The following is a 22,096-nucleotide window of genomic DNA, read 5'->3' as shown; positions in this document are numbered from 1 at the left end:
GCTAATGTAAAGAAATAATAAAAGTAAGTAAGAAAAACAAAAGCATAGGTTTTGAAACAGGAAATCAGAAATAGATACCATCAAATTGATTTGCAGACTATGGAGCAGTGAAATACAAAATCTAAAACCAATCTTGCATACAATCAGTGCTTCCTGCTCTTACTTTTAGATGCTAATAATTTTCTTAAATTTTTAGCAGAAATCAGGGAAGTATCACCTTCTGCATTCAATGTCATGGGCAGTTTGAATCTCAGTGCAGTAGTTGTAGGGATATATAGTAGATATAGTATATATATATATATATATATATAGTAGTTATAGGGATAAGTACTGCTATAGAATGCATTTGATGATGCATATTGAACTATTTTAACATGGAATATAATCAGTCACCCGTGTTCCACGTGGATTTATGCCCATGCAAATGATTTTCATGATATATCTTTATGCCTCCCATTTAATGGAACAGTTTATAAGAAATGAATGAATAATCATGGAAATACAATCTGTTCAAGATGGTTTTAATAGCAAGGCTCAATGAATATTCTACCAATTCAAATGTAAAAATAACATTCTCTTAAATTTTAGGACATATTTTTCCACATGGTTTAGGGTTTGGGGAAGAATTTGCATTGATTAAGACACTCTAAGATTCCTAAAGTGATGATGACACGTTGGTCATTCTCAGGAGTGTATTAATTCACTTTGAAGGGAGCCACATTGCCGGTTTTCCATGTGTCAATCTCTTGGGCATAACGAGTCTAGTAAACATATCAGCTAAATATTGTGATAGAGGAACCATATCAGTAAGAGTTAAGGAAAAAAATAAATTCTTTTTTGTCTGGTTTTGAAGACAAATAGCAGTTGTATGCACAGCCTAAGGCAATCTTTGGCAGGGACGTGAGAATTTTCTAAGAAGTATTGCAACTATAAAAGCCAAAATAAAAGGTGATAGATTCTATTAATCCCAGCAAAGAAAGCACAGACATCCTGTCGAGAATCTATGTTCATTTCTCAAAAGCTCATAAAGGTTAATGATATCTAAATCTACAAAGATTATTTTCCTTTCTAGGTGTAGCTGGTGCTTATTTCTTTTGACAATGCTTCCAAGAAAAATTTAACTATGACTTTTAGAGTGGGTCAAAATTGGACTTATGTTGTTGGAAGATTAACTAACTGTTCTACTATTACCATGCTAGTAGTAATTCTAATTATATAGTGGAATACATGGCACTGGACTTGCAATTCCTTAATATCAAATGTCATTTCCTTTATTTTTTTAAAATACTGAATTATCAGGTAGTAAGGGCACACAAAATGGAAAGTAAATGTTACTACAAGAAAATCTGCTCAGTGAAGTTCAGCTAACAGTTCAGTTGCCCTTTTCTAGCTAATTGAGGAGATTGTTTGAAAAAGTAATTGTTGATGTTATGCCTAGAATAGAATAGGAATGGGTTTCAAGGTGGAATAACATCTACAAAAATTATTTCTGAGCTTATTGTTCTTCACAGGTGAGCTTCAGGGATCAATCTGCAGATTTGCTCTGGAAATGCTACATTACATTTCAGAGAGGGGACTCTACTTTTCAAAAACTCAGCACCTTTCTGTACCTATCAGGTGTTCAGGTTGCCTAGACATCTCCAAAGGATTTAGAACTATTTTTTTCCAAGATAATATATATTATATATATATATATATATAATCTATATTAGAATTTCCAGCTCAACACAAAGAGGATCCTTCATCAGAAGCAAAGATAGACTTCTTTTTTCTAGTTTCAGACTCAAACATGAATCTTGCAGTTCCTCCTGTTCATAATCCATCCTTTTCACATGAAACCTGGTGACCATAATTAAATCACATATCTGAATAACACAACTCATTCTTAGAGGGGAGATGGAGGGGAGCTGAGGACACCCTGAGCAAACAGAACAAGTTTAAAACAAACTGGGTGAGATTTACTACAAAAGAAGTTTTATTAGCTGTTACTCTTCACCCATGTTATAAGTTAGGTCCTTGTAACCACTTGACTACAAACCATCTTACACTGTGACCTTCCCCAAAGGCACACAAGGACATTAAAAAGATGTTGTTTGTGAAGGTCATGGCAATGAATGATGTCAGAGAGGCTGGAGATGCATTTGTTAAAGGTACAAATATTACTGCTGGAAGAACTAAACCAGAGATACTACCCAAGCTAATGAGAGAAGAAATATGAGAGAGCCTAAGGTGATGTCAAGATGATGAGCTGAAAGATATTTTGACATTTTTTTTCAGTTTTATTGTTTTTAACTTGTATGGACTTCAGAGCCTGAGATCAGTGAGTAATTAGGTTCCAAGTCACAATTTAAAAATCAAATGCACTAGTATACAAGAATCTTCTGAGTCTCAAGCTAGAACACCACAGAAACCATTTACCAGCTAGGAAAGAGTTAAGAATTCAGACTAAAACTTTGATTTTTGTGGATAATTTACAAACGTATTCACACAGAGGCATAACTTGGTTCTTTATAAGAAGTCAGTTTCAATTTTGTTATGGTCTATTAGTTAAAACCTCATTTTATACGTACACTAGGAAAGCTGATGATCCCACAAAGACACTGGAAAATAGATTTTTAGCTAGGAAGATCAGCATATTCCCAATGATATCAGTGCAATTTTATATTAGCTGAGAGTTTTATTGAATTCTTTCCTTTCTCCAAACAAAACTATCAATTTAGTTACCTGCACCAATAACAAATCTAAAACAGGAAGCCAAGGTGACAACACTGACTAAGGTGTCTTCTCAATTACTGTCAGAAAAGCTGGGAAAGAAATTACAATTCAGTGTTGGTATCTGCTCTTACCCAGGGGTAAGAGTGGCTCTCCATCCAGGGCCTGATGTCCACCCACTGGTTTTGTAGCACTGCCTTGGAGAGAGAGGAATGAGGGGCCAAAGGGATCAACACCAGGCAACTCGAAGGTACTGTGGGCTCATGGAGGGCACCTGCAGACAGCAACTCAAAAGCCAGAACAAATCATTCTTTGGGAATTCAGCAATGTGTGGGGAGTGGGGTAAACTCCATTTTCAGCAGGAGCTGCCAGAGGCAGCAGCATGCTGTTTAACAGTCAGAGGGGTCCTCTCCTCTGCCAGGGTGAGGATTCCTCAGCGTCTGAGAATATGCCAGCAGTGTGCCCTGTGTGATGTCTCAGATGATGGAGGTGATATCCTGCCTATATGAACATGCTTGGCCAATGAGCAGGGTAGATGTTTGTGGGTAAGCTGTAACTTTTAAAAAGTTAAAATAAGCTAAAATAATATCTAAAAGAACAGGACTGTTAGTTGTACTGGGCTACCAGCTCATCATCAGTTAACCTAGCTGCTAGAAACAGCACCTAAAGTTAGGAAAATTTTCCTATGAATGCAAAAACATTAATTGCTTGGGTTAGAACTAAAAGTTCAAGAAGTCATTTATAATATGGGTATTTTGGGTGTAAGTTTAGGTTCTCCAGCAGAAATTCATAGGATTTTTAGCTAGTATTGTTTAGATACAAGTGTTTGCTATCACTGACCATCACAACAATGTCACTATCATATTTACAGTTACTCAATTAACAATAGAGTGAAAAATGATCAGGGCTTACCTGCAGCTTAACAGTAGGTCATTAAAAAGATTGTAACCATCTGTTAGAGAATAAATGAAAGTTACAATCTGTGCTCATCTCTACAAAAATTTAGGCTATTGTTATAACTGCAGTCTAATTGAAAGGAGCCACCACAACTTTTATAGCATTAAATATGATATGTTCAGTCCCAACTACACAAATTAGAAGTCAACAAGTATGTAAGCATGTGGTATAAAAAGGGAAAAAAAACTGTTACTGAAAATGTTTTTCTAAACCAGCTAAACTGTTACTACTTGCTCATAATTTTCATTGTCAATATTGTTTAGAAAATCTAAAAAGCAAGATTCCTAATTTCTTACATAATAAATCCCCTCCACTTTATTTCTTTCACTTCCCTAAGAGAGATTTTATGAATTTCTATTTATTGTATTTGAAAAATTTGTTTGCCAAATGAGGGATAAGGAGGAAAAGTGATAAACCTATCAAATAAGATTAATGATGAAACTTAAAACTCTTCCATTTGCCTTTGAAGTCTGCCAGTCTTGTTTTGTGTCTACTGTGAGAATGAAGATAAACTCAGTTCTAGAAAGCAAAGAAAGGAATTGAGCTGTTTAATCTTCTTATACTGATAATTGCAAGGTGTGATAGTTCTTTATACTCTGTGCTTTCATTGCTTTCATATGACAAGACCCTTTATTTTATTTTAGTTTAAACACATTCTGCTATTTTTAGAGATGGCTTCTTAAAAATTTCCTTGTGTTTTACTGATCACCATATTTGGGGCAAAGAGAGAGCCATCTCAGACAGTTTCAGTTTTTCTTCCTTGGTCTATGAAACCAAATGGTGATTGAGTGCATATTTCACAAGCCAAATCTGCCAAGTCTTGGAAGACAATTTTGGTTTCCCCTCTGTACCCCCATTGTGGTGGGTGAAGATTTGGGTGAAGATTTTGCTTTGCACTCAGTGCTGGTGGCTGAGGAAAGGTTAAGGCATAGAGCAGAATATGGACCAAAGCACACTGCTTGTAATCTTGTGGATTTAACATACTTTATGTCCTGCATGTTGTTTTATAGGAATGTGCTCAGACCTGCTTTTCCCTTGTTTACCTGCCCCATAATGTATTTCTATGTAAAAGCAAGAACTCCACAGTAAGGCCTTGCAGGGTTTGCTTATTTAAAATCAGGCTGTATAAAGCAGAGGCTTTATACACTTGTAGCACTTATCACAGAATTCACAATTATCTTTTAAGGGGCCTCCAGCAGAAACACAGAGTTTACTGCAACCAGTGACTTCCTCAACATTTATTTGAATGCCAACCTTAGAAAGCTGACAATTACAAAATTGCAAATGGAAGACAATTCTTGAAAATATGAAATGTTTTCCTGAGCAGCAGTTCTAATTCTTTGTTTTAAATGCATAAACAATGAAATGGCCATCATCCAGATTAAAAATAAACTCATATCTGCAGGGTTTTCCTGGCGTTTCATACATTTTGTGCAGTACTCCCCAGCCTCAGGAAACAAAAGAATTAAGAACATTGTCACTGAAAAAAGACTCTTCAGTTAGGGTTTTATTGTGTATTCAGAAATTGTACTATATTTCAGTATTTCTTCTCTTAAGTAGTAAGAAGAAAGGGGAAGTTATCACTCTGGAACAGGTATTATATGGGATGTGATGCACTAAATCTAGTTGAGCATCAACTAAACTCAACTAAAGATCAGTTTCGCAGAAGGTGCTCTTCAGGACTTTAAAGCTTTTAGTAAGGTTGGATGAAAGATTAATTAAAAGATGGGAGAGGAAAAGTAAAATCTTGTGGGGTCAAGGACTGTAACTATCCAAGGATTTGGAGACAGGGATTCAGCCTTGTTTCTTGTGCACCAGAGTGAACATGAATGGCAGAATTCTTTGAGTGTTTTCATCTTTATCTATTCCTTCTTATGTTTTATTGTCATGGGAGAAACTGGTAAAGGTTGAAATGATAGTACCTTGGTTTCTTTTGGACAAAACAAGCTTTTATGGTAGAAGTTCTTTACCTCTCAGCTGAATAACTGCTGTTACTCCAATTTATAAAGCCATTTAAAACGTCTCAATGAAATCAATCTTCAAAACCTTTCTACATTCTGAACTAAACCTTGTTCTTGCAGTGTATACTTTCCATTTGAGTGGAAGATCAGAACACAACTGTTGGAAACTGAAAATCTGCTGCCTTAGAAAAATCCTGAATTGATGCAGTAGTGAAGGTACACAGACATTGGGTAGAGAAATTATAAACTTATGTCTCTATAGTTAGAAGTAAGAATATCTCTTATATTAGGTAAAATAGTTTGAAGTTTAAACTGTAATAGTATGACTTATAGAGGAAGTTAGAGATCCAGAAATTATAACAGAGGTGTGTGTATCAGTGTGTGACCTGTCAGCTTAGTGGCTAAGAGACAGATGCAGTGCAGCAAAATTAAGCAAAGGTGACAGGTTAATAAGTGACAACAAGCTTTGTGTCAAACTGCCTATTGGCTAAAATGTTATAAATTGCTGTGCAGAGAAGAAATGGGTGACTTCCCTGAGCTATGGCTGACTTGTTGCTTCTAAAACCTCATGCCTTGAGACTGATATCTTATTGGGTTACTTGAGCAATAAATCATCTCAAAGCATGGTGGTCCCATCCCTTGTATTTCATATCAACAACAACAAGTTTACCCAAATGCACTTCACAAGTATTTAAAGGTTGGGCTTGATGGATGATCTTGGGGGTCTTTTCCAACCTTAATGTTTCTATGATTCTATGATGTTCTGTTTGCAATCAAAAGGAAAAGTTAATATGGACAGTAAGTTTGAAAATGTTACTAGGACAGAAGGAGAAGTTTTCTGTGTCTTATTAATTTCGTTTTATATCAGTATTTTTTAGACTAGAATCAGAGCTCTTTGTATTAAAAAAAAAAAAAAAAAAATTAGTATAAAGCTCAAGTTACTCTATATTCTGATTCTCATACAAAGGACTGAGAACAGTCAAATTTTGCATCACACAGAGTAAATTTATTTCCTTGCTTTGTTGCCTGCAGGATCCCATAGGATGGGGGAAATAAATTTACTCTCTGCATTCCAGCTATGGTCTTGTGGTTATTCTATTCATGCCACCTGCCTGTGTCAACTCTCACAATCCTGAAAGATGGACTCAGGGTGAGGCTGACCACAGTGCACATGAGAGCAGGGGAAGGTAGGCCTTGCTCTTTTCCCCATAAAAATGATGATGGTTTCAAGAATTTTTTGATGTGTAGTTTTTAAAAAAGAAAACACCAAGGTTGCACCACCAGGCTGAACAAACTCTTGTCTGAGGTAAAGATCCAGAGTGAATCCAGTTAAAAACTTTTTATTTTGGTAATTTTAGAGTAATTCTTATGAGATTGGCCTAGACCAGGAAGCTATGAGGTTTGTCAGAGCAGAGAGAAGCACTGAAGAAAGGCTGAATGAGGGCAGATTACTTCCAAGTAACCTTGTCTTTTTTAACTAGAAGGTCTGAGGACTTTTCTCCTTTGCTAGAGCATCTTGTACCTGGTTTGTAATTTTCACATTTTCTATGAAACTAATCTCTTAAGCTTGGGATGTGATGTGTCTTTTGTTGTCCTTGGTTTGATGTAAAAATATAACCAGCTGAAATGTGCAATGAACACACTGAAATAAGATAAAAAGGCCTTAAAAAGTAAATTTCAAAAGGTATTAAAGGTATCACAGAACTGATGTTAAGTGCCAAGAGCTGGTCATTCTAAAAGCATGTAGATTTGAGTCAACAAACAAACTATAAATTGGAATGAAGTAGGAAAATAAGGGAATGATATATTTTTATAATATGCATGTAATTTAATGTCTTTTCCTTCTGAGCCCCTGATTTTTACCTGCTAGATAGTTGTCTGGAACTGTGTTAGAGAGACCCCATAGCAAACTGCATTTATAGCACTCTAGATAAACATTGAACAGAATATGGAGCTCAGAAGCACCACCACTCACAAAAGATGGAGCTGAAAACTCCCCACTAACATGGATATAAACAGCAAACCGTCATCTCTACAGCACCTTCCGAGTGGGTAATTATGTTCCCTTGTTGATGCACTGCTGGGGTGTTGACAGCTCTACCTGCTGCCATGCATCCTTTTGGGATTGGTGCAAAGGGTGACACAGGCTGTGGTTGCCTGAAACCTGCAGTGCTTTTGTCACACTGTGAACTTCCCCAGGTGAATCCAAAATGTGGCCTCAAGTGGACGTGACAAATAACAGACAATGCTTTTGGCTGCACTCAGAGAGCCCAACGAAGGCAGGTGCAGACTCTGGGTTCTACACTGGGGACTGGGGGATCCAAGGAACCTCTTTGCCTGTGTCTTTAACACCAGTGAAGAACCCTGAGACCTTCAGAGCCCTCGTTTGGAGGATTGCAACTTGAAAAGTGGTAAGCTCCCGGTTGACTTTGAGCTTGTATTTGCTGCTGCAGCTGAATGCAAATAATGCAAGTAAGTCTTTGGGGTCTAATGGGTTTCATACCAGTGCACTGAAAAAGTTGGCCAGGGTTATTGTGAGACCCCTCTCCTTTACTGTTCAATAGTGTTGGGAATCTGAAGAGATCTCAGTTGACTGGAAGCTGGCAAGTACTATTCCAGTTCTCAAGAAGGGCAAGAAAGAAGACCATGGTAACTACAGGCTAGTCTATTTCAGTTCAGGACCTGGTGAAATCATGACCAAGGTATTCTGGGAGTTATTGAAAATCACTTGAAAAACCTTGCAGAAATTGATCAAACAAAAATGAGATCAAGAATGTAGAGCCAAGCTTTACTAACTTACTATCCTTTTATGACAAGGGTACCCACCCAGTGCACAAAGGGAAGGCAGTGGATGTGATTTTTATTCCAGCAAAACTTTTGATAAAGCCTCTCACATTATCCTTCTGGATGAATTGAATTTATCCAAATTCAAAAATTTTGAACTAGAGTGTTCAAATTCTCAAAGAATTAGATAAATGGGGAAATACCTCCTCATGGCCAGTCAGTACTGATGTTACCCAGAGTTCAGTTTCAGGCCTGTTCTATTCAATGTTCTTACCAAGCTTGGGCACGGGAATTGAGTGAAACTAACTTTGTTGTTGACTAAATTAAGAGAAACAATTGATTCCCTCAAGAGTACAGAGGCCTTACAGAGGATAGAAATTAGAATACTGGGCAATCACTGATGCTATGAAATTCAACAAGTACAAATGGCAGATTTGGCACCTGGAGTGATGTAGTCCTGGGTGTACATCCAGACCAGCATGCTGGGCCACCTCTCTAGGAAGTCTGTTACTCTGTTTGACCATTCTTGCTGTAAAGAAATGCTTCCTAAAATTAAACTGGGACTGGGCCATCTGGAGATCATCCACTAAGGTGTGTGGACTTTTTAAAGACAGGGTGCAAAGAAGGTAGAGCCAGGCTCTTTTCAGTGCTGTCCAGTAAAAGGACAAGAGGCAATGGGAACACACAGAGATTATTCTGTCAAACATCAGGAACACAGAAATCTGTTTTTACTGTGAAGGTGAATGAGCATTGGCACAGTTCCCCCAGAGACATTGTGGGGCATTCCTCCTCAGAGATATTCAAAAGCCACCTGGATATTGTGCTGTGCAACTGTAGGTGTCCTGGGCAATTTTGATTCTGTGTTGTTCCTGCATGGGCTAATTTCACCAAATTCCTCTTTCTTTGATACCTTCCTGGAACCATACTAATGTTTCCAAACTTCTGCTCTAAATAAACTTTGTAAGTTGAAACAATGAATTCTCTGAAATTTCCCAGAGATTTCCTAGCTCCTGCAGTGCATCTGTCAAGCTCTTAAAGTGAACTGCAAGAGTTATGTCTTGTCTTCAGTTCATCTAAGGATTAGACATTTTAAATGATTGCATTGAAATTTAAGTTTTGTTATTGTAATTCTTGCACTACCTCCTAAACTCATGAATTTCACTTCTTGGGGAGTGGAAAATAAAGATGGACAAGTTTTATGAGGAATCTCCTGTCTTGGGATGTAAATAATTGAATGAATAGCTTAGAAAATGAAATAGTTTTCATTATGTATGAATGATTGGTTCTCCAACAGACATTCTAATTTAATGCATGCATGTCTTAAATATGACTATATATTGAAAACTTAAATTCAAACATTTTCCCAAGAGGTTCACCCAGCTGGTATTTCTTAAAGGACAATAGATGAAGTAAGGAAAAAGCAACATATTAGATGATACACTGCATAAGAAATTTCCAGAAATTATCTGCATTTTGAGTGCTCTGCCTCCCAGCTGTTCTTCAAATATGAAGCACCAGTCAAAATTACACCAAATAAATAATCCAATGTTTCTAAAGGGCTTTTTCATTCCTTCCAGTTTCTTATAGGTTTCTATGCTAACACATCAGGCCATTATGCAAATTAAGTAGTATAGCATGGAAGAAAAGAGGTTCCACACAAATTTCATTTTGTCAGGTTTTTTTCTGTTTCTGAAGTGTCCTCACTTGTATATATTTATTTATAAAGGTGTTGTGCAGGATGTGCCACTTCTCCCAGATGTCATCTGCAGAGCTGCAACTCTCAAAACTTACACTTCCAGAATAAACCACAACTTTTTGGGGAAGTTGTTTACTCAGGAAAATAATCTCGTTTTCACAGTTTATCACTGTGAAAACATATAAGCTAATACTTACTTGACTACTCTCTACAAAATGAGAGTTTGTTCCAGAAATGCTTCATGCAGGAAAGTCAAGTTAAAGTTCAGAAAATGCTTGCTATTTTACAGTAAGGTATATGTTACTTCTTCAAGAGATTTTGGGCAATGTTTTTTCCTGAAGCAAAGTCAAGACATTTCCCCAAGAGAATTTATTTTCTGGGGTGGAATTTCCAGTTGGAAGTAGAAAGACAAGCATGACCCTCTGTCAGCAGTGGTGCTATAAACAGGACTCACCTGACTCCCTATCCAGAGTTAGACTAAGAAAGGATTCTGTATGCTGGTGACATTGCAAGACTTCATGGTTGGCCTCAATGGCCTTAGAGGCCTTTTCCAACTTCAAATGTTTCTGAATGATGCTAAGATTTGATGAGGGTGTAGCCAGTGGCTCAGCATGCATGGATGAGTACATACATTCATCTTCCGATTTCTCTGGGGGTTTTTTAAAAATTTTGCTGCTTTAACAATCTTTGAGAAGTCTTGGATTTGTTTGGGTGCAAAATAAGATTAAGAGCAGGCATGGATTTTTTTAAAATACAGTTCCAGTCAAGAAGCAAATAGAGATTACAGATGTTCAGGTGTGTGGATTTAAAATAACTTAGTACAAACAAGAGTGAGTAGATGGCAGACAGGAACTTGTAGGAACTTGAAAGACATTTTACCATAAAGAACGTGCATTATTTGCACAGAGAGGGCATTCACACCACCTCTGTCAGAAAACTTGAGCACTGTTAATATGAAGTTAGAGGTGTAAGTTTCCATTCAGTCAAAGAGATACTACCAGGTGTTAATCCAGAGCATTTAAAACTGGCATGTAGGGGAGAATTACACCCCCAGATCGACCAGCTGTATGAAAAATTATTGTCTTCTTCAACACAGAAATAGCCCACAGCCAGCATTCTAAATGATAGAACAGTATCTGTGAAGGGCAACAGCAACCTGTGACACATGGATTGCTGATTTGACCCTACAGGTTTTCCCTCTTGCAAATAAATCACCACATGCATGGGAGAAAGAAAGAACCCACCAGCTTTTATTCTGTGTTAGTAATACCTTATGGAATTCAACCATCAATTCAATCATCATCTTTTCTCCTCTAAGGTATTTGTTAAGTGAAGAAGTATATTATCAGAAACCAAGAGGAATTAGTTTCCAGGAAAGTGAAGTACTAAGTAGGAGTTCTTAGAGTGCAACAGCAAAGCTGAATTCATTTTGAAACACTTAGGGTTACTAAGGCATGAGACCCCTTTGGTCACTCTTTATACCTTAACCAAAATAAAACAGAATTGAACACTATACAATCTTCTTCCACTGATAAAAAATCATGGAAAATAATGAAAAAAAAAATCCTACTCTAGTGGGGGAAAAATCATTAAAGGGAAACAAAAGTAATTAGGTAAAGGACGTTGAACATTATGTGGAAATGGCAGACATTGCCAAATTGCCATGTTCCTGACTATTGATACAAATACTGGTGGGGAAGGATTATTCTCTTTTCCTCATGCCTAGCATTCAGAGGTGAATAGGGATGTGAAGTAACTAGCTGAATAATGAAAGGAGCGGGAAGAAACATCAGTCTGTGCAAAACACTGTTTTCATACTGATGCTAGAAAACATGTAGGCATAATTCATACAAAATACTCAAACACAGAACACCAAGGTCACAAAGTAACAACTCTGAAAGCAACTCTGTCTTCACATCTGAAGTTTTTAAGCTGGGAAAAACATAACTTACTGGTATTTAATTTGAATTCTCTCTCAATAAGTGGCAGGAACTATATGGCCTCTCTGAGGGCTGTTGCATTATTTACTTCTTATTGTTCTTGGGAGTGTGTTGTTAGGGAAGAGGCAATACAGATAACACCACAATATCCTAAGACTAAGCCTCAGCAAGATCATGTTTCTGGGGAATCATGTTTCTGCCAAAAAGGAATTTAATGAGGTGACAGATTGCAAAGGATAATCTCCAGCCTTCCTGGCCAAGAATACAGAAATAATTCTCCAGGTGACCAAAGAATAGTTTCAACCAGGAACTAAAACAAGGTGTAGAATCACAACTTCTGTAGAACTTTCTGGAAGGGCATGAAATCTCACATGATTTGCATTGCCACTGCCATTTCAAAAGGCATGATTTCCCTGCATTTTGATACAGATCACCAGCCATTTACAGACATGTTGGACACTCTGCACCATCTCCAAGCTGGTTGCACATATAAATAGTGAAGTATGTAGTACAAGATTGACAATTTTTAAAATTTGAAAGTGGACTGTGGCTGACACTGCTTATGGTCACCCAGGAAATGGTGTATTTGAATATTGAATATTTGAATATTGAAAATACTATCATGAGACATATGAATTAGGTCACAGATAAAATTAGATTGCAAATCCAACAGTTACTGTACAGGTACTGTTGTTTTTCACCATTATTGTAATGGGACCTAAACTAAATTACTGTGGGGAATTTTCCCAGAACACTTTCTATAACTTCTTCTTCAAACATGACTGAAATTCTTTTTCACTTATGGAAACCAAGTCAAATCATTTGAATCTTACAGGAGAAACTCATAGGCATTAGGCAAGCAAGGACAAGAATGAGAAGGGCTTATAAACAGCTTTTTTTTCCTGTGAACTTAGTCCATACAAGACAGGGCTTTCCTTTGACAGTTTGTTTTTGTTTTTTTTTTCCTGTTAAATCACTGTGTCTCTAAAATGAAGCAATCTCTGCATTGATTGATTGTCAAAAGGTTTCTTCTGTCCACCCTAAACCTTGCTGGTCCTCATTTCAGCTTCATGTTCCTTCTTCGATGCAAAAAGCTTTCAGCCCCTTGTCTTTAATTTTCATAAATTCACAAACATTTAAAGCCAATCCACCATTATAGTCGGAATTTTTTCCATGAATCTCCCCCTCCTCCCCACTATCCATTGAATTTCCATGTCACTCACTGGCTTACAGAGTGGTTTTGCAGAAGTCCACAGTCAAATAAACTGTTTTAATACAACTTTTTCATAAAGAATGCTCATTCTACATCACTTCAGGGTAGTTGTCTGCAATTTTAGTGACTTCACTCACCTCATTCAAGCCACATATCGGATAGTTCTATGAAACTCCTATATATTATTGTTATATATTGTTTGCACTAAGATATTTCAGACAGAAATAGGAAGCATCAATTTGATACACAGTAAATAAGGCATTTCAACCAGACAGAGAAACACAATGTATTATTGTATGAGCATCAGTGCTATTTGACGTATCCTAAGCTGTGAGCTACTAAAACTTATATAACTACAATATTCTGAAAAGGCAAAATAGTGATGACTTTCTCTGAGGCTGAGATTTGACCAACCACTTCAAGGGAAACCTATTCAGCTCAGGTACACTGTTTATATTGACCAAAGGGTTATTCAAAGAATTTTTTGTCATCTTTTTGTGTGTGTGTTTTCTGGCATCTAACACAGCTTTGAACAAGTGCACAGCTGTTGTAGTGCATCTAAAAATCTTGGTACCTCCCAAGGGTAAAACTCACCTCTGGTTTGTGTAATGTTAGTTCCTACCTGAAAACCTTCTTTCCCTCCCCCCCCTTCCCATTGGCTGTGACCTCCCTGCATCCCCTGATCACCCCTGCCCCCTGGTATAAGAGATGAGACCCAGAGCATTTCGCTCTCTCTCTTGCCCCGGATGGACGACAGACAATAAACCCGGGATTATTCCAGCAAGTTTGAGCCTCCTGTGTCTAGATACTTTGAGTCCGTGTTGTATCCACTCCAGGACCCCCTCCGCCGCCTGTGCCCAGAGACGAGCAGGCACCACGGGGGGTGGGACAGAGGGGTCCCATCGGGGAGCTGGACAGCGACAGAGTGGCGCCCGACCGTAGGGGCTGAACAAGCCCACGTTAAAGGCTTATCGGAGCCAGGGTGAGCCGTTCTTTGGACACTTCGGATGCAGTTAAAAAAATACAGCAAAAAAAGTTTCTGAAAAGGAGTCGAAAATCCTCCAGCACCAGAGGACCAATTCCAGGGCAACAAGTATCTTTCCACCGCCAGAAAACGACAGGAAAAGGTAAGATTGAACTCGGACACCGGGCTGGGAGGGGTGGAGAGTGAAACAGACCCCGGGGGACTGTGTTCCGTGTAACTCCTTCCCAGCGGCAGCAGCCCCGAGCGTGTGGGGTTCCCCCAGCCGTGGGCAGAGACGGAGCGGGGGTGGGAGAGGGAATTCTCCCTGCTGCCGGTACAGTGTGAGTTTAATTGTAATCCTTTTGGTGCAACCTTGTTTTCTGTGGTAGGGGAAATAGACAGATTGTGTGCAGAGCTGCTGTGTCCTCCAAAATGGGATCCCGGCTATGCACACAAGAAAGGAGTCATACACAACAAATACAGAATTTTTTAAAAACCACAAATGTAATAATTTCAAAACATAAGATAAAACAGTTTGTATCATATTTGACTCAGCAAAGTAAACAGATCGAATTGTTGAAATTAGATTCAGTAACTGCCTGGGATGAAATTGGAAATTTATTAACCTTAAAAATAGAAGGAGGAGACAAATCGGCCCTGAAATTCCTCCCAGTTTTTCTTTTAATTCGAAAAGAATTAGTTAACAGAGAAATAAAAACGGAAGACAAACAAGCACCACAGTATCCACCTAACTTTCCTAACTTTTCCCCCAAAACCTCTGTTCCCCCAATAGAAAAGATACCCGAGACAAACAATACAGGTTCTAGTCCGGTGTGTCTCTCTCAGTCACCCAGTCCTGCCTCACAAGCCACCAAGGCTCCCTCCCTATACCCTGTCAGTGTTACAGAAAATGTATCTTGCTTTGCCCACATGGCTGAGGGCCAAGATGGCGCCGGCCACATGGTGAATCCCCCTGTGTATCCCCTTTCTCCAACCCATAATCCCCCCCAGCCCTGCCTGGCCCCACCCTATGACCCTGCCCCCCGAGGCTGTAACCCTATCCCCTGTCCCTCCGGCCCCTGTCCCGTGGGGAGGAGGAGCGGGGAGGGAGAGAGTTACACCCCTTGCTCCTGCAGAGGGGCAGGGGGAGGGTGTCCCGGCTCTGCCCCCCGATGGGAGGCTGCGAGCCTCCCGGGCCCGGCATGGGGGGTTGCGGGCTCTCTCCTGGCTCCTGCAGGGGTGGGGCTGAGTCTCTCCACAGACCCGATGAGGGAAGGAAACCCCTGGGACCCGGCATGGGGGTGTGCGGGACCCCAGAACCCGGCATGGGGGTGTGCGGGACCCCGCCCAGCTCCTGTGGGGGCGGGGCTGGGGGCGGGGATGGGGTGGGAGCCGGGGGCGGAGCTGGGGGCTGGGCCGAGTGGGGGGTGAGGGGCGGAGCCCCGCCCAGTTCCCACGGTCTGGGGGGCGGAGCTGGGGGCGGGGCCGAGTGGGGGGTGAGGGGCGGAGCCCCGCCCAGTTCCCACGGTCCGGGGGGCGGGGCCGAGACCGAGCAGGGAGGTGAGGTTGCCTCACCACATTCCAAAGGCGGGTGTGGTTGCGCTGCTGTAAATTGCCCGGATGGCCCCGGGGGACGCCCCGGGGAATGAAAGGGTGAATCCTCTCAGCCTGCTCCCAGTGTGGAGCCGCATGGTGCCCCTGGGGGATGGGGGAATGTGAGCCTTCTCGATATCCGGGCAGGACAAGCCTCTCCCCTCTGCCGGTTCAATGCAACTCCTGGGAATGGAGAACAAAATGATTGTGACTCAGCCTTTTTCCCTACTGCTGCTCCGGTGACTTTTACTGGAACAAGACCACAGAATCGGCATTACAAACCATTTTCATACCAAGACAAAAAGGAAATTTGCAAAGTACAAAGAGAATTTGGCCGTAATAGTGAAATATTTAAAAGCATTGTTAAAACAACATTAACCTCAAATGATTTAGTTCCTACAGATATTAAAGATCTTTTTAGGTGTTTGCTTACACCATCTGAATTTGAATTATGGGAAAACACATGGAAGCGATTTCTAAAAAACATACTGGTGGAATTATTAAAAACTAATCCCCAATATGTGGATTTATTAAATAATCCTATTACTTTAGAGCATTTATGTGGTGAAGGAGTATGGGAAAAACCTGAGGACCAAACTAGGGCATTGCCAAAAGCTGTGATAGATAAAATCACTACAGCTGCAGAAAAGGCTTTCACCCAGCTACCTACAGCTGACACTAAGGGCAGTTATATTAATGTAAAACAAATGCCCTTAGAAGGATTCCTGCAATTCTTAGACCGATTAAGAGAACAAGTCTCCCGTCAAGTAGAAGATCCTGTAGTACAGACAGAGTTAGTCAAGGAACTTGCTCAGAGAAATGCTAATGAATCTTGCCGTAGAATTATTTTAGGTTTGCCTGTGGATCCCCCTCCGACCCTTGCACAGATGTCAGCAGCCTGTGCAAGGAAAGCAGAGATGTTTTTGCAGGAAAAGAGACCTCCCTGGACCACCCCAAGATCTGTTGCTGCAGTTTCATCTGAGACAAGGAATGAACAGATGACATCTGACCAGCAACAGCGAATTTGTTTTTATTGCAGAAAGCCGGGACATTTTGCTAAAAACTGTCCTTTAAAACAACAGAAACACATGGATACCAGCTTGCCAAAAAACTTACATCACAGCGCTTATCCACTCAGCGTGCAGACATAAATGAAGTGGAAACGAATCTCTGTCCTTTAATAAAAAGGGGGAAGGGGGGCGAAAAACTGCAAAAATATAATTGTGAAAAATGTTTGCCTAATAAGGTCTGGCAACCGCAAAAGCGATTCAGACTTATAACTTCTAAAGCTTTTTGTTTCAGATCTGACCGCTGGACTGTCGTGGGAGTAGATTTGCAGGATAATTCTCAAGACTTGGCTGGACTGGATAGCAGGTATTTTGTTATTGGAGACACAGCACACACACCAATAGAGATTGAGGTGGCTCCCATGACAATCACGGGAGACCTAACACACCTCACTCTCTTACCTAGGTGCCCCCAACCCCCTTTCTATATAGCAAAGGGCAGGTAATAGCCCAGGTAATTCCTGTTCCAACAGAAGTCCCAGTAGATGACAAAGCACCGGGAGTTTACTGGGCAGAAGTAGTGGGTGAAAACAAGCCAATTATAGGATGCAATTTAACACATAAATCAGAACATCTCCATGTAGAAGGGTTAATTGACACTGGGGCAGATGTGACCATCATACCGGAAAAGGAGTGGCCCTCACACTGGGAACTACAACCAGTGGCAGGAAAAATACAGGGTGTTGGAGGGATGAAACCGGCAAAAATTGCTAGAGATATCGTCCAGATCGAAGGTCTGGATGGTAGGATAGCTAGTGTCCGACCTTTTGTAATTGACTACAAGTGCCCCTTGTGGGGGAGAGATACCATGTCTCAGTGGGGGGTGAAACTCACTATTCCTGAGACACCTCAGGATTTTTGATAGAGGCCAATACATCAATCACTCCACAAATTATACTCCAATACGTCCTTCAGGCAGGAAGGTCCCTGCTTGGTGCTGTATTCTCTTTCTTTGGGATTTGCTTTCTTTAGGGAACACACGGATTGCAGCAGCTGAGTGGATCATTTAAGTGGATCCTGCATATAACAGACACAAAATGTGTGTGGGGCATCGCTGTGAGGTGTTCTGGGAGGGATGGGATCGTTCCAGAGCATCTCTGGGCTCATTTCTGCAGCACAACACACTGAGAACACCAGCAAGGGCTGGGGAGCACTGGGAGAAACCCCTGAGCCACTTTCCTTCCTCCTCCCTCCCTGCAGAGGATGCTCCTTCCTCATCCCCTGAGCCTCAGGGCTTTTCCCTCCATTGTCATTCCTTCTCTTCAGCTGCATCCCAGTGCTTATGTTTGGATTTGATACTGGGAATGAAAAATCAAAGCTTTCCTGGTGTTCCAGGAAAGGGATCCTCACAGGGATCAGCCAGGTCTGACACAGCATCCTCGAGTTAAAGCTCCAAACAAGATCTGTTCTTACCTCTGCTTTTCACATCCAGGTAACTTTTCCTTTTCCATTTCCAACTTTTACTATTTAAAGGTGAAACCTTCTGTGGTTTGTGTCTGCCTGAACTGTTTGAGAAGGAAAATGGTTTGAAGAATATTGTGTCTTTTTGGGTTTTTTTTTTGGGAATTGAAAGATGCTTTCCCCAGTGATTTGAAAGGAAAATAAGCATAGATGCATTTTTCAGAACTGGAATAACACCAGTTTAAAAAAAACAAAACAAAAGCACAATCAACAGTTTCAAGTGAAACACTTGAAAATCAGATTAATAAATCAGGTCACTTCTGAGCAGGAGCAGCTGATCTCTGTCCCTTCAGTCAGCTTCTGTGTGATTTTCTTTGCTTCTTTCTGTAGAGGAGCCAAACTAATTCCTTTCCCCTCCACTCCCCCTCTGGCACCGGTGGAAAATCTTCTCCCATCCCTGCTGGAGTGCTCTGCAGGAGGCTGGTGTGGCTTTGTCAGGGGTAAAAGCAGTCTGAGGAAGGTGCAAAGTGGGAGCCTGGGAAAGGATGGAAGGTCTGCAGCCTCTGTGCTGTGTAAAATGCTGCAAAAACTGCCCTGAAGACTGGCCAAAACCCCCCTCCCCTCTGTTAAACACAGATTTCTGTCAGGAATGAGGGCTCTGCCCTCAGCTCAGCACTTGGGGACTCCCCATGGAGCCACCCCAAGCATGCAGAGGGCACTGGCACTCCATGGGATGAGGTTTGTGTGGATACAGACCCCAACAACAGCAACCAGAGCTCCCTTCTTGGGTTCCATAAAGCAGATTTAGCTCCTAACCCATCTCTAATATGTCTGCTCCTCGTAGCCAGATGAATAAGGAACAAATATAAATCACAAGGAATTTATCTGATGATGGCAAGGAGAGAAAGGGATGAATAATTTATTTGACGGATATTATTCATCCATCCATGGAGCCAGCCAAGTAATGAAAACATTTATTCACAAATCACTCTGTTGACAATCGAAAACTTTGTACAAGAAGTAATTCATATGTATGATTTGACTCCTGGAAAACCCAAACTGGAGAGCTGACCTTGCTGAGGAGCAGGAAGTGCTAAAGCTGGGCTTATCTTAGACCCACCCCATGATTTCCATCTCTTTCCCATCTCTGGGACTACACAAAACAGATTTCCAGCTCTGAACTATGGAAAACCTGACTTTCACCCACAGCCGCCACCAAAAATCATTAAAACATGGCACATGACTTTCCCATGAAGGCAGAGATGCTCTTCCCACCAACCAAGCCCCACTCCAGAGTGCAGGAGCTCCCTCCATAAATAAACCACTAGAAAAGCCTAAAAATAACTGTTTATTTTTCTTCCAGAGGACATTCAGCTGCTTTCCAAGCTCTGTGCAGTTTATTCCATTATCAGAACTCCTTCCTCCATCCCATCTTGGAGCTTCCAGACTGTTTAAATAACCCAAAGTGTCCATATTCCCTCTAAGTAACAGGAACAACAGTCAAGCAAAGTCAGAGCTGCTACAGATGGAAATATGCTATTTATGGCCCCCTGAATTTCAGTCACTAGTATATGGCCTCAGCTCCTCTAAAAAGGATCACAAATCTACACAAAGTCCCCAAGTGCAGCTCTGTGCTTTTGGGTCCTCCAAGATATTTAAAATCCCATGGAGATGGAGTGCTCCCTATTGACCATCCAAACACAAAGAAACACACATTATCCCAACATGACTATGGAATAAATCACCATCTGCTTCCAAGAAGGTGAGGAGGAAGAATTCCTGCAGCCACAGCTCTGGAGCTGGTGAAGCAGAAAACTCGTCATGGTTCAATTAATCTCACAAAAAGAATCAAAATCATGGCTGCCTCTCTGAAATAGATGCAAATCTCCATTCCCCTCTGGTGAGTGAGGCAGGGCTGGCAATCCTGTCTGAGCAGGTTGCTTATGAGATTTTAGTGCTTGTGGGAAAGCACAAGGGCACAATCCTGGGCATCTGGCATTTGCAAGGTGCTGTCTCCTCCCAGCTGAGGGCAGGAGAATGAACAGAAAAGCTCAGGCAGGGCAGACAGCTGGGGGCTCTTTGTAACAGACCCTGAAGACCTAAATTTGGGGGGAGAAAGGTGGGAGGCATTAGAGAAGCCTAGGATGATTTAGGACACAGAGCCAAGCTTCACACTTAATTCCCAGCAAAAGCTCAATAAAGGCAGATGTGCTCACAATTAAGAAACTGCTCTTGGAATCTCAGACTGGTTTGGGTTGGGAGGGACCTTAAAGGTCACCCAGTCCCACCCCTGCCATGGCAGGGACACCTTCCACTGTCCCAGCTGCTCCAAGCCCTGTCCAGACTGGCCTTGGACACTTCCAGGGATCCAGGGGCAGCCCCAGCTGCTCTGGGCACCCTGTGCCAGGGCCTGCCCACCCAGAGTAAAAGATTTCTTTGCCATTATCCAATCTAAGTTTGTCCTCCTTCAGTTTAGAACCATTCCCCTTGTCCTGACACTGTCTGCCCATATGAAAAGCCTCTCTTCCTCTGTTTCATAGGCCACTTCAGGCATGGGAAGTGGCTCTGAGGACTTCCCAAAACCTTCTCTTCTCCAGGCTGAACCTCCCCAGCTCTCCAGGTCTGTCTCTACAGATCAGAGGTGCTCCAGCCCTCCCTCATCCCTACCTCCACCTGCAGCAGGATGGGATCTGAGCAGCAGGACCTCAGCCAAAGTCCCAGCCCAGGCACTCAGCTTTTGGTCCAAATTCAAAAACCCCTCTGTCTCTTGCTCCCCAGCAGCCAAAGGGAGATCACCCAGAGGGACCATCCCCTGCTCAGAGCCAGCTCCAGGGGTGACCAGCCCTCACCCCAAAGAGCAGCTCCCTCCTCCCCCATCCTCAGCCAGGGCATAGTTCCCATGAAAGTTTTCAGTGGCCCACAAAAACAGCCACAAACTCAGCAAAGTTTCATCTAAAAAATAACCCAGAGCTGGGCTTGGAGCCTTCCCTGGAAGCAGAGCTTTGGTTGAGACACAATTCCCTGTGGAATTCCCATGGGGAGTCTCTGATCAATTAGAGAACAAAAGCTGCTTTATCCAGCCCTGCTCTCCTGCTGAGGGGCCATACTGAATACCAGACAGTATCTCCTTAAACCAGAGAGATTCCCCATTCCAGCAGCAGATATCTGGGCAGCCTCTGTACAGCCCAACACCTTTCCCTAATATATAATGCTTCCATTTCTAGAGCCCTTCAGTAGCACTGTACTCAGAAGAGCTACAAAAATAATCACAGTCAATATTCTGGAGTCTTAACAGAGGCTTTAGTACCATTTACAAGTGGAATTTGTAGTAAACCACTCCTGCCTGGAGAGCAGGATCTCACTGAGAGCCCAAGAACTTCAGAAGTATTGAAAAGCTCCACCACAACCATTCACCTGCTGCATTTTAAATTTTGAATTTTCATTCATTCTCCCCTAATTACCAAACCCAGCCCTTCCTATTAGCTCCAATTAAACCTCCATAGGCGTCTTCTAAGCCAGATTTAAGGGAAATTTGAACCACAAGAATTTGCCAGCAAATTTTATTTAAAGAAGCAGAGAAGTCTCTACCCTCAAGTAAATGTCTCCAGATTCAGCCAGCAGCAGGAGAGCTGAGGGCAAGGTCTGCTAGCACTTCTCTGTCCTCATTCCCAGGAGGATGGGATGGGATGCTCCTGCCTCAAGCATGGGGCTGACCAAAGGGATGGAAGAGGAAAGGAGGAGTTGGTATTTCACATTTTTGAGACTTTTTTTGTTTTGTTTTGCAGGCAGCCAAGCCAGCCTGGAGGCA

This window comes from Cyanistes caeruleus, chromosome 9, assembly GCF_971803275.1.
Source record: "Cyanistes caeruleus chromosome 9, bCyaCae1.hap1.1, whole genome shotgun sequence".
NCBI lineage: Eukaryota > Metazoa > Chordata > Aves > Passeriformes > Paridae > Cyanistes > Cyanistes caeruleus.
Note: the sequence above shows the minus strand (reverse complement) of the source record.